Source organism: Lissotriton vulgaris, chromosome 8, assembly GCF_964263255.1.
Source record: "Lissotriton vulgaris chromosome 8, aLisVul1.2, whole genome shotgun sequence".
Taxonomy (NCBI): domain Eukaryota; kingdom Metazoa; phylum Chordata; class Amphibia; order Caudata; family Salamandridae; genus Lissotriton; species Lissotriton vulgaris.
In genome coordinates, this window is record NC_141696.1 from 371,559,577 (window position 1) to 371,572,739 (window position 13,163).

The window sequence follows — 13,163 nt, forward strand, 5'->3', positions numbered from 1 at the left end:
GCATATGATGTAAATAGGTCAGTGAGTCACTGCTTTTGTCAGAGAGATCCTTTTGTTACTTGCAGTTCCCAAGTTAAAATCCTAACATACAGGGCGAGCTATTAACTGTCTTGTAAGAGCTGCATGCAAATTGCAAGGAAAAAATTGGAGCGTTATGTTTTTTCCCCCACAGTCTTTGTTTCATTACCCTACTATTTCAAAAATAAATTGTTATCTTATCATTTTCAGCACCTGACAACCTGAAACATTACCGCATTTGGGGCAATTTTTCACAAACACGAGGACATCAACCTCCGTTGCTGCTCTTTCACCCCGGCTACAACCCAGCAAACACCAGTGTTAAAGGTAAGGAAACTGATGCTATATATTTTTTTACATGGGAGTTAGGGCTATGTATGTGGTCACTCTCCAGGCCCTCAAGCAGTGTCTCTTTCAGTGCCTCCAGCAACCACTATGGCACAGAGAGACAGGAGGCAGTACGGCTGTATTTTAGCAGTCATTTTGTGGGAAGGGGAGCTGTTGGAGATGTGTTTGTATTTGTATTGAAATTTCATATTATTGCACTGCACCTTATACATTGTATTTTGATTATTGACAGGTTTATCAGCAAACAACAAGAGGACCCCAACCTCCTTTGCTGCTCTCTCACCCGACCCCGGCTACAACCCAGCAAACACCAGTGTTAAAGGTAAGCAAACTGATGCTATATATTTTTTTACATGGGAGTTAGGGCTATGTATCTGGTCACTCTCCAGGCCCTCAAGCAGTGTCTCTTTCAGTGCCTCCAGCAACCACTATGGCACAGAGAGGCAGGAGGCAGTACAGCTGTATTTTAGCAGTCATTTTGTGGGAAGGGGAGCTGTTGGAGATGTATTTGTATTTGTACTGAAATTTCATATCATTGCACTGCACCTTATACTCTGTACTTTGATTATTGACAGGTTTATCAGCAAACAACAAGAGGACCCCAACCTGCTTTGCTGCTCTCTCACCCGACCCCGGCTACAACCCAGCAAACACCAGTGTTAAAGGTAAGGAAACTGATGCTATATATTTTTTTACATGGGAGTTAGGGCTATGTATGTATGTGGTCACTCTCATGGCCCTCAAGCAGTGTCTTTCAGTGCCTCCAGCAACCACTATGGCACAGAGAGGCAGGAGCGAGTACGGCTCTATTTTTAGCAGTCATTTGAGATGTATTAGGATAATGCACAAGATATATGTATAATGTATTTATACTGAAATTTGATATTATTGCACTGTACCTTATACATTGTACTTTGATTGTTGACAGGTTTCTTTAACATATATATATATTGGTAAGTCCAGCAACACACCATCATGAATACAGTACAAGAGCTGATTACAAAGTCATTCCAGTCACGGCCACTTGAACAAAAACTACAGATAAAACAATTAGGACCTCATCAGCCTGAAATAAACCTACAGCAAACTACCCAGGACAGAGGAAAAATGTCAAAACGTACATTCTCAAATGCCTGGTACACAAAAGCTGATTGGCTTACAGGGTGCCCTATAAGAAATTCTCTGTTCTGCTTCCCCTGCTTGCTGTTTGGCGGTGACTTTTCTTGGACACCGCAAGGAATAGTAGACCTGAAGCACATCGCTGAAAAAATAAAGAAGCATGCGCTCACAAGAAATCATCTGGAAAACCGGACAAGACTTGGAATGTTGGGGGAAGACGCACCAATTGAGCAGCAGATAAATGATGCGTATCGCGAATCCATTCAAAAACACAATGAAGCTGTTGATAAGAACAGACAAAATCTATCCAAGATCATTGATTGCATTCGTTTTTGTGGTGCTTTCGAACTGGCATTGCGAGGCCATGACGAATCAGAAACTTCCTCAAAACCTGGGATCTTCCGAGGCCTAGTGGATTTAATGTCAACCATAGACCAAGATTCAGTCTTTAAGGGCACCTCTAATACAATACAAAATGAACTCCTTGACTGTATGCTCGAAATTATAAGAAGCCATATTGTGCAAGAGTTGCGAAACACAGACTTTGTGGCTATTCAGGCTGATGACACCACTGATGTGTCCACTAAACCACAGTCCGTGTTAGTATTTCGGTACCTTGACAGTGACAGAAACGTTGTGGAAAGATTTTATGGCTTCACGTATTTAAGTGACTCTAGTGCAGCAACCATCACTGAAGCAATACTGTGTCAACTGGACTTAATTTTCCCGGACCTGCCTCAAAAACAAAAACTTATCGCACAAAGCTATGATGGTGCGTCCGTAATGAGTGGAAGCCTTAGTGGAGTACAGAAACGAATTAGAGATGTGTACTCTAATGCTCATTTTGTGCACTGTTACGCCCACCAACTCAATCTTATTATGCAACAGGCGGTATCAAAGATTAGAGAGACACAAGTTTTCTTTCAGGATATCGGAGGCATAGCAGCATTCTTCACACGTTCCCCCAAAAGAACAGAAGCCCTTCATGAGATTGTGGACAAAAGCGTACCAAGGGGATCCTCAACTTGTTGGAACTTTCACATTCGTACAGTCAACTTAATCTTTGAACAGAGGGAGGGCCTTGAGAAATGTTTTGTCGCCATAGCATCCAGAGCAGACTTTGATCACACAAGTCAGAGTGAAGCCCATGGCTTTATTAGAACACTACAAGACAAAGAGTTTCAGTTCTTACTGTTTTTATTTCATGACATAATGATTCCTGTTGATGTGTTATACGATCAGTTGCACAGAAAAGACCTAGATACTGTCTCTGTGAAAGCCAATACATCTGCATTTGTACGAAAGATTATGAAAGTGAGAGATGGGGTTGACGATTTAGAGAGCAAACTGCCGGAGCATTCTATTTTTGCAAATCGCAGACAAAACATCACCTCTCTGGTTCAAATTGGAAAGGAGATATGTGACATTGTAATTGTGCAGGCACAAGAACGTTTTTCATTCACAAAACATTTGGTGAGTGCAACTTTATTGCAAAGTAAAGAGTTTGCACAATATGATGAATCCTTCCCTGAGCGTGCTCTGAATCAGGCTGTGGAAGCATATCCTATGCTCAAAAAAGAGCAGCTGAGAACTGAGTTAACTGTACTCTACGGAATGCCTGTGTACCGGAAGGCCACAAACGCCTTGACTTTGCTGAGTTTAATTCATAAACTGCATATGGAAAACTCACTTACAGAGACAGTGACTTTACTAAAAATTGTGATTAGGACTCCAATGACAACAGTAGAAGCTGAACAATGTTTTTCAGCCTTAAAGCACATAAAGACATTCTTCAGGAACACCATGCTAGAAGAAAGACTAAATGCTTTGGGGAACCTTTCCCCTTGGCAAATTGCGAAAACCTTTATACCATTTATGTTTGGGGTACTTGCGTGGACCTATGTGAAGTGTGTGTACAAAGCTCAGCTCAACCAGAATCACGGTAACAGCGCATTGCGCTGCCTCTTTTATATTCAGTATATTGTAAGACTGTTTTTCTTCCCCCGCCTTTCCTTGTTTTGTTTCCCTGTTTTCCCCTCGCATGCCATTCGTTACTCTAGAGTCTAATAGAGTCGGAAGGCCGTAGGGGAAGACTGTGGACTTTTCTTCAAGTTCCTGACGCTCCTGCGGAACGAGCCTGGCAACCATTACACTGCTGTGTAAATTCTTCTACTCTTAGAGCTGAGATTTCCATGAAAGTCTTATAGTCTGAATTCAGTACCTGAGCATAATAGGACGGAATGTATGAAGCTCTGTGGTGTTACTGAATAAGCAGCTACCTATGTTATGCCATCTATTAATGTAATAACTGCACTTTCACAATTGTTTTATTAACCTTCCTGCTTTCTCAAATTTGCTTGAAAATGCACGATTTTTCTTCTTTTTTTTCAAAATTTTCTTGGGGGGGGGGGGGTAACCCCCCTATAACTCCCCTTTTGGGGTTCAGGCTCACTCGCTGTGCTCGCTCGCTACGGTGCTGTATGCTAATTAGTTTGCGCCCCACCACTTTAAAATCTCACCCACCGCCCCTGCTGTCGCTAATCCAAGTGTTTTTGTGTTATATTTATAACAGGAAATGTCAATACACCATAGGAACGACTCCCAACCAATTACAGAAAAATTGTGGGGAAGGAGAGAAAGCACCTCACAGTCATAACACCAAGGAGGGCTTGCTGGTTGGTACTCACTAGCACACCCACTTCTCATCATCGGTTGCTTTCTCCCTGTAAAGAAAAAGTGTGTGTCCCATCGTGAAATTCCCAGATAATGAAGGAAAAATAACAATGAAAAAACGAATATGAATTCAATGTCAGTGCAAAGTGTCAATAAAGTGCCCACTGGACCCGTGAGAATAGAGATGTAATTCCCAACGTTTAAAATGAGGTACTGCTTACTGACTTGACATAACTTTATTCAGTGCTGTAAGCGTCCCCAATTTAAATAAATCAGACCATTTTCAATTCCAAAGAGCCAACATGTTTCGTTTCCAACAGTTTGCACAACTTCATCAGGGCTGCAGGGGTTACCAGTTTTCACTTAATTCGAGATTAACACCCTGCCTATGGTTATATGACATTAAAAAGAGAAAGAACGTGCCAGGAGTAAATGCCACCTTATTCTTAAATGCACTCCAGAAAAACTTCATTAAGAGATTGCTTCATTAAAAATGCATAGTTACGGGGTGGTTGTGAATGTTCCCCATACCTGCAACCACTTCCTCAAGGCACATGAGCCAACCGATCACGTGTCCACTGGGTGACTGCACACATTGACATCACCTGAACATATGCATATTTTACCATATATTCCAATATGCAATGACTCATCGCATTAGATGCCCTCAACTGATCCTGGTATCGATGTGCATGGTATGCCTGATTATCAAAACAACATTTGTGTCAATACTCTCTCCGCACCATTCGTGTACCGCTCGTCAAACCTTAATTGTCAGAACAGCGCGGTAAACAATATGGAAGAACCCATCAACTGAATGTGACTCTCTCTACATGAACTGGCTTGCATCAGCCCTGCACTAGAACCCTTTACCGGTACCGAGTCCTGCCGGCGTAGTGAAGCCCCATCCTCGGTGCTTCAATAGAAGCAGGAAATAAGTACTAGCACACCTCCCTCCATCAGGCGTCATCATGTGACGCTCGTGAATGCTTTACACAGGTTATCACTGCAGCCATATTGGAATGGGGTAAAGTGCCGCATTATCAACATCTTATTCATCATTGATTGCGATGGGGTCGTGTTACCACTGTATCACTGTACTATTACCAGGTCCAAAAGTTTTGGTAAATCTGGGAATGTGTCAAAAACCATGAGAGTTGCGTGGGAACACCCACGCAATGCCCATAGAATGCCTTCCCAGGGCAGAATAAGGCAACGTAGCGATTTGCACTGCGTTGTCTTACTGTATTTATGGATCCACTCAGGGCCATGATAGTGGCCTTGCGTGGTTTCATAAATCACATGGTGCAAGAGCGACGCAAACCGGTTCACAAATAGGCCCCTCATTTTCTATACAACTCTGCAATAAAGAAACTGGCAGCAAGGAGAAATGTGGCAGTAAATCTGTTCTGCTTAATTGGTTCAAAAGTCTGCATTTCAAAACATCCTATGGGGTTAAGGCACTTGTTGCAGAGATCTTTGTGTGCCCAGTAAATCACAGGGAATATTAATAATGTTAAGATAACTCTGAAGGTTAACGCATTTGCTGAGGAAATCTGTGTTTTGCCTAGCCTCAGTTTTGAATCAAAGGAGCATAGAGGTTTAAAATATCTCCTGAAAAGCACATTATGTAACATGCAGATAACAGATTTTTATTTTAAATAGCTAGTTAATTGGGTTAGCTCTCTTTATTACTTGCGGTTCACAAATTGGAATCCTTCTAATATAGCACAGTGAGGTATGAAGAGCATATGACTTCTACACTTTGAAACCCTCATTGTCTTATGTACCACATTGTGGACATGGATTTATTTTATACACATATGATTTATTGTCAATGATGTAAAACACTCTGACACCCTGCACTGGGATGGCATTTAAATCGTTATTTGTGTAAATACTCGGACAGACCAACACATTTGACATTTTTCCAGTGTATGCATATCTCTTATATACAGACACTGAGCAAAGTCAAAAGCATGCCTCTCTTAAGTGCCTGTGAAGTGATAAGCTACACACTTTTGTTTCCCCTACTTTGCATTTAAGTGTGAGGCTCCAGATAGCTCTCAGGCAGGATACTCAAACAAAAGGAAGTCTGATGGCCCCTTAACTTCGGCCTTTGTCTTGAGACAGTAAAATTAAAAATAAGAAAGCCCTCTCCCCACCTGCCTGTTGCTGCTCAGAATGAAAGCAGACAATGTACAGGCGCTGCTTAAAGTGTCCCGCGCTGCTGAAAATGTCTGAAACCTACACTGGGATAAATTCAGCATATTTTAGTGAGGCCTATCTTCCTGGCAGGGTGGACAGTGTCCACCTTGTGAAAATAGTGAGTGGACTCCGTTTACCCATGTGTTCCCCCAACTTGTGCCCTGTATACAGATCATCTCTAAACAGGGCTCGAGGGGGTAGTACCCCTCCACATGCATGTCTCATAAAAATAGCAAGCAAAGTAGAGAAGAGGCCAGTGGATCCTACCCAGGAATGGGGATTTAGTGAAAGAATATAGGGCCCTGCTGGGAGGAAGCTATTTGGCGGTATGATTGTATTCTTCTTTCCCCCTGTTATTTCATTTTTTAGAAGATGATGGGTAGCATGTTTCATTCTAGGGAATGAGCTGCCCATGGTCAAGCTGTGCATTAGCTATGGTTTTGCCATCCATCCTCCAGCCCAATGGCTGCTTTGTGCATGCTACAGCTAAAAAAAATAATTTAAAAAAGAAATGCACAGCACTTAAAATGACAGCCTGTCCTCCAAGGCGGAACAGGTTAGATTAAGAACATGCATCGGGCGAGCCCTAACGCAAATAAGACCAAGAGGGTGAGAGCAAAAGGCGGCTTTATTGGGAACAGATGTCCCAGTAATTTCAAACATATTACAATAATAACAAACCCGTCTCACTAATACAATTGAAAACCTAACCACTCCCATCCTTAATCCTTCATCCAAACAAATTACCTGCTAAACTAACCTCAAAATTCACTCCCCTTAAATATCCTTTCAACCCCTGTCGATCCTAGCTACCTTAACATTGTGTTTGCGTGTCCCCATCCTCTAACACCCCCTGGTGAATACCAAGCCTTCGTTCATTGTGCTTTTCCTAAACAATACTTCTTTGTAAAACTGCAGAATGCTGCCACTGAGTGAGGCTAACCTACTGTCCCATGCTAAATGCTGTAGCGGGCAGAGGACAAATGTGACTGACACAACAATTGATCAATGTATGAAGGGGGTGGCCTGTCAGACCTGGCTGTCACAGCAGTTTTATCCCCAGATTTTGTGCTTTGTGGCCTTCTGTTTCTGACCTGTTTTGTTGGTTTTATGACTCTGGGCACTTTATCACTTCTGGTTATTGCTAAAGTGCATATGCTCTCCCTGTAAATCGCTGTATGGATTAGTGATCCCATGATTGGCATATTTGATGTACTAGTCCAGTGCACTACATGTGCCTAAGGCCTGTAAATCCAATGCTGCTAGTGGGCCTGCAGCACTGATTGTGCCACCGGCAAAAGCAACCTGTAAATGCGACTCAGATCTGCCACTGCAGGATCTGTGGGCGGTCTAAAACTGCCATGTCACCTTGGCAAGTACACCCACTTGTCAGGCCCTACCTTTCCCTTTTCTAACATGTTAGTCTCCCCTAAGGTAGGCCCAATGTACCCCAGTGGGAAGGATGCAGTGTATGTGAAAGGTATGACATGCCCTGGTGTTTGTGGCATGTCCTGATAAGGAAATACTGCCAATGTCGTTTTTAAATATTGCAAGGCTACCTGTTCCCATAGGATAGAATAGGGAGTTTGCTTAGAACATCTTAAACATAACTACCCCTAGGAACAAGGTAGGAAAATAAAGTTTAGTATGCCTGAACTCAGAATGTTAAAATGCATATTTTAGTGATGGTGATTTTTACATTATTTCTTTGAAAATACCACTTTTAGAAAGTAGGTATTTTCTTGCTTAGCCATCCAGTGTGTCTCTGCTAGGATGTGTATTGACTGTCTGGCTTTGGAGTGACAGGGGCTGGGTATGTGCAGTGGCTCCAGAGAGGCTGGATGAGTCAGTGTTGGGCTGAATTGGCCCGGTCTGCATTTAGAGTGGTGGGGGGAGATGTCACTTGAAATTCAATAGGCCCTGTCTGCTTTACACAATGCTGTCTCCACCTCCTGATGGGCAGCTGCACCAGAGAGGACATAATTGGTTTTGGCTGGACAAAAAGCTTCTCTGCCACCAGAGAACAAAGACATGTTTGCTATAAAAAGTGGGGCCCAGACACCTGAAATTTAGATTACAGCTGAACTAAGGAACCTGCCAGGAAGAAGAACCGGGAAAGCTGGAGGAGGAGTACTGCCCCTGTACTGTGTGCTGTTGGGGTTGGCCTGCAGTGGTTGCTTTTGTCTTGGGCAGGGAAACAACTGGACTGTGATTTCATCATCCTGCTGTTAGAGTTTTCTCCAAGGGCTTGAAGTAGAGCTTGCCTCCTATTGGAAGTCTCAGGGGTGGAAAAGACTTTGATGATCACTTTTGGACTTCAAGAGGAACCTATGCCAAAAAGAACAGATGGAGAAGCTGGAGGAGGAGTACTGCCCCTTTGCTGTGTGCTGTCTGGGGTTGTCCTGCAGTGGCTGTTTCTGCCAAGGAGAGGAACTGTGTGTGCATCCTGTTTGAGAAAGTATCTCCAAGGGCTTGAAGTGGAGCTTGCTCCCTGTTCAAGAGTTCTCAGGAACAGCAAAGACATCACCATCCTTCTGGTCACCCTCTCTGGTTCCGGTGGATCCAGCCTCCACAGAAGAAAAAAACAGCCGACTCCGTCACTGAGTCTGTCGCAGACTCTGTGTCCTGAAGGCACTGCAGAGAGCACCACCTCACTCCGCAATGCAACCCTGGTCTCACTGACTCTGTCAACGAGCCACTGCTTGCACCGCATCCTGTGGGCACTGCACTCCGCACTGCTTTACTACATGCTGCACAGATATCACCGACTCCGTCGATGCCCGACTCAAACATCGACTGGCTCCGTCGCCGCACCGTGACCTGCCAGCACCGCATAGAGCACCACCTCACCCTGCAACGCAAGCCATGGTCTCACCAACTCCATCAATGAGCCGCTGCCTGCACTGATCCGTGAGGACACCGCATGCTGTAATGCTTCCATGCCACATCACAACTGCGGCGGTTGCTATGACTGACCCGCATCAGGGCAATGGCCGCAACAATAAAGGTACTGTCTCCGAGTCTGTCAATGCTTTAGCTAACCCATACCAACGTGGTTGACTGAAATTGCTAGACACTGTCGTGTTCAGTATCGCAGTACCGCCAAACTGAGATACCGAGTAGGAGGAACTGTGGGGCATATTATCAAGGGGGTTTATCTCCGCTTTTATGGCTTTAAAAGCCAAGGAAGCTAAGATAAAATTATCTCCCTATTACCTAGCTGTCGCTAACACCAGTTAGCGACAGCTAGTAGGAGATAGCGACCATCTTGGGCCCCACTTTGCATGTCAGTGATATTTATCACTAATGACATGCAAAGTGGGCGTGCCAAGATGTTAGCGACTGAAAACAGTTGCTAACATCGCTATCTCCTATTACCAACTTTTGGAGATATTCGCGCTAAGCGCAAATATCTCCAAAAGCTAACACCTGCCCTGAGCAGTTCTTAGCCATGTTATCCAATGGGAGGTGGATAACATGGCTAAGAGCATTAGCTCGCTAATGCATGAATATCGCTGACTTTTTAGTGATATTCATGCATTGTGGCCGATTTTTATCGCATTTGCGATAAACCTTGGTAATACCAAGGTTTATCTGCGATACAAATCGCCGCAGCTCAGCGTTAATTTTTTCACGCTAACCAAGCAATAGCGATAATTATCGCTATTGCTTGGTAATATGCCCCTGTGTTTTCACTTTATTCCTGCAATTTAAATGTTATTTTGCACAGTGACTATTTTTACAATTATTGTATGTTGTATTTTTGCCCTTTTTAGTCTTGTTCGTTTAGATAAAGTTCTGCTTATTTTTCTAACCTGGTGTGGTGTTCATTTGTAGTGTTTTCACTGTGTTACTGTATGCATGCACAAATGCTTTGCACACTGCATCTGAGATAAGCCTGTCTGCTCATGCCAAGCTACCAAGGGGGTGAGCCGGGGTTATTTTAGAAGTGTATTCCCCTTACCCTGACAAGGGAAAAGGGTCCCTACTTGGACAAAGGTACCTACCCCTGCCAACTAGAAACCCCCATTTCTAACAGGCCCTATAATTAAGTATATATTATATATGCAAAAATGGAAGTAGGGAAGCCAGGGCAATTCCCAAGCTTTATGGGGGCAGCTGCTCTTCTGTATGGAACACTCTACAATACCACGACACTCGGAATTAGCTCACCTCCAATCTCTGAGTTCCTAGCAGAGTTTTTAAGCATAGGATTAGCACAGTGCCTCCCACCACAAACTAGAAAACTGACAAACCCTGTTGCCATTTTCGTAACCAAGTTCTTATGCATAGAATTAGCTGGTCTCACACTTGCCAAGCTGAAAAATTACAAAACCCTTTTGCCATGACAGGCACACTATTACAGCTGACTTATTTAGTGAAATCAAGAGGTGTTTGCTAACACCAGACCTACAAATATATTCAAGTCATGGATGTGCTACAGTGTAGGTGCAGCCAGAGATGTATAGGTAGGTATCAGCTATACCTTTATTTGTGAAGTGGGTTCAATGGGAGCATTGTGATGCCCAGGTTGGTAAACACCTCAACAGAAGTAGTTCACAAAAGCATGTACGTTGGTCATTATAATGCTGAATTGATACAACAGCTTTTGCCTTTGCAAAAGTGCTGCTCTTGAAACAAACGTGTATGAATTGGTTTATCAAAACTGCCTTAAGGCAGCATCTTAGTGTAGTAGATGGCATTTGATTGGAAGGCTCATATAGTAGGTTTTCGAACCCCTGAGTTTGGTAAAGAGCTTGATGACAGGTGTCGGCTTTGGAGAAAAGGGAGATGATTGTTACCAGATTACTTCATATCAACAGACACACCAGTGAAATAAAGTGTTGTGAGAGTGGAAGGAAAGATCAAAGCTACAATATGTCATCCTCTTTTATAAAATACAATTAGCTGTACAATTGATAATCATAAAGTTACAAGTTAGCCTGACAATGTGCCATTAACTTGACATCACTGTTATGTGATGGGTCCCACAGTCCCCAGCCCTCCCCTGTGACTAGTCCTGTGGGTGAGCATTGATGTGCTAGCTCAAATGAGGATGGATGGTGTTGGTAGGATGAGCACAATGGCGCTCAGTCCTAACATATACAAAGAAACAAGATTTTCCATAAAATGTAGGTGTTGAAACACAGGATCTTGTGATGCTTCCCTTTGAGTATTCAACTCACCAAACATGACAGAAGAGTGAGCCTAGAAGAAGAGATTGTTGATATTCTATGTGCAACCAGTAAAGTTCCTCATGCCCTCTGAGGTCCTTCTTGTGTGAGAAAATATAAATATAAATAAGTTGCGAGTATTTGTGTTTATAAATTGTGCTTTGTATTGGAAATCCTCTCAAAAACCTAACAAAAATGAAGTTTGTTAAAGTAAAAAACTTACTGAGGAAAAAGGACCAAGGTGGAGGAAGGATGAAAAAAGGTGGATGGCGAGTGAGCCTGGAGGAGTGTGGGAGGAGGACTGGGGGATGAGCTTTCCCATTCACTTGCTTTGCTCTTCATGAAGCAACGGGTTGCGTGGATTACTGTACCAATCGCAGTTTAATTCAGAGTTTAACGGCCCGTACTTTCCATGTTATTGCCACCCCATTCAGGGACAACTGTTGTTCATCTCGTTGACTATACAAACTGAGATTCGCACTACAATGAAAGACACTGTTTGTGATTCACATGGATTGTGAAAATTGATGATGGAAATTACCATGATTTATCCAGCACAACACTTTGATGCAATCGCTTTGGATGAATCATCACTAGCATCATTATTGCCCTGAAGAAGTCTATTTCTATGGACGAAACGCATTGTCTGTTGTCATCTTACATATGTGAAATTTTTTATGGGAAGAAAATAAAGATAAAGAATTGCACAAAGCTTATTCGCTTGACTGAGGAGTTTCTTTCCCCCTTTCCTTTGTGTTATTATTGATGTGGTGCACCTCTATGTTTTATATTACTGGGGGATTAGAGGTCAAGGGTGATGGTGATAGCTGAGGTGTAAGGGATGCAGAGTGACTGAGAAGGGAAGGAGGTTAAGGAGTTAGAAAGGAAGACAGGGATGAAGAGCGGAAGCTGACAAATGAGGGATGAGGAGTATAAAATGAGAAGTCAATGATGATGCTATCCTAAAATGTAATGCTATACAAATTGCTGTTGCCCTTCTATCAGGCACTGTTCCTTCACATGGGCTTTCCCTGCACATATATACAGCTCCAGTTCCACAAGCACCAAACAAAAAAATGAAATAAGCCAACAAAAAAAAAAAATCTGGCAAATAAGAAAGAACAGACTTGGCAGAATTGCAAACCCCTTGCAACACTTTTGCACCGCCGTCGCGTCACTTTTGTGATGCAGCGCTGGCATAAATAATGCGGCTAATTTACAACGTGATGCATCTAGGGAGATGCATCACGTTGTGAAGCCCTGCATCACATCATACCTGCGGCAGGCATAATGTATGCAGGGTGTGCGTTCCCATGCAGGAAAGCCTCGTAAAAGTGGCACTGTGAAATCTACGAGATTTCACTGCGCTACTTCTAAGACGCCACTGCATCAAAACATTATGCCTGCTTGAAGCAGGCTTAAGGAGTGATGCAGTACAATAAGTATAGGCCACAACATCCATTGCTGGAGTTGTTTCGTGCTTGTGGCACAACTCCAGCAATGCTTGACTTTTAGGCCAACAGATGCGTCAGAATTTCTGACACATCTGTCAATCCTTACACCATGGTGCACCAGATTGTAAATACAGCACATCTATGGTGCTGCAAGAGAATCGCAGGCTGG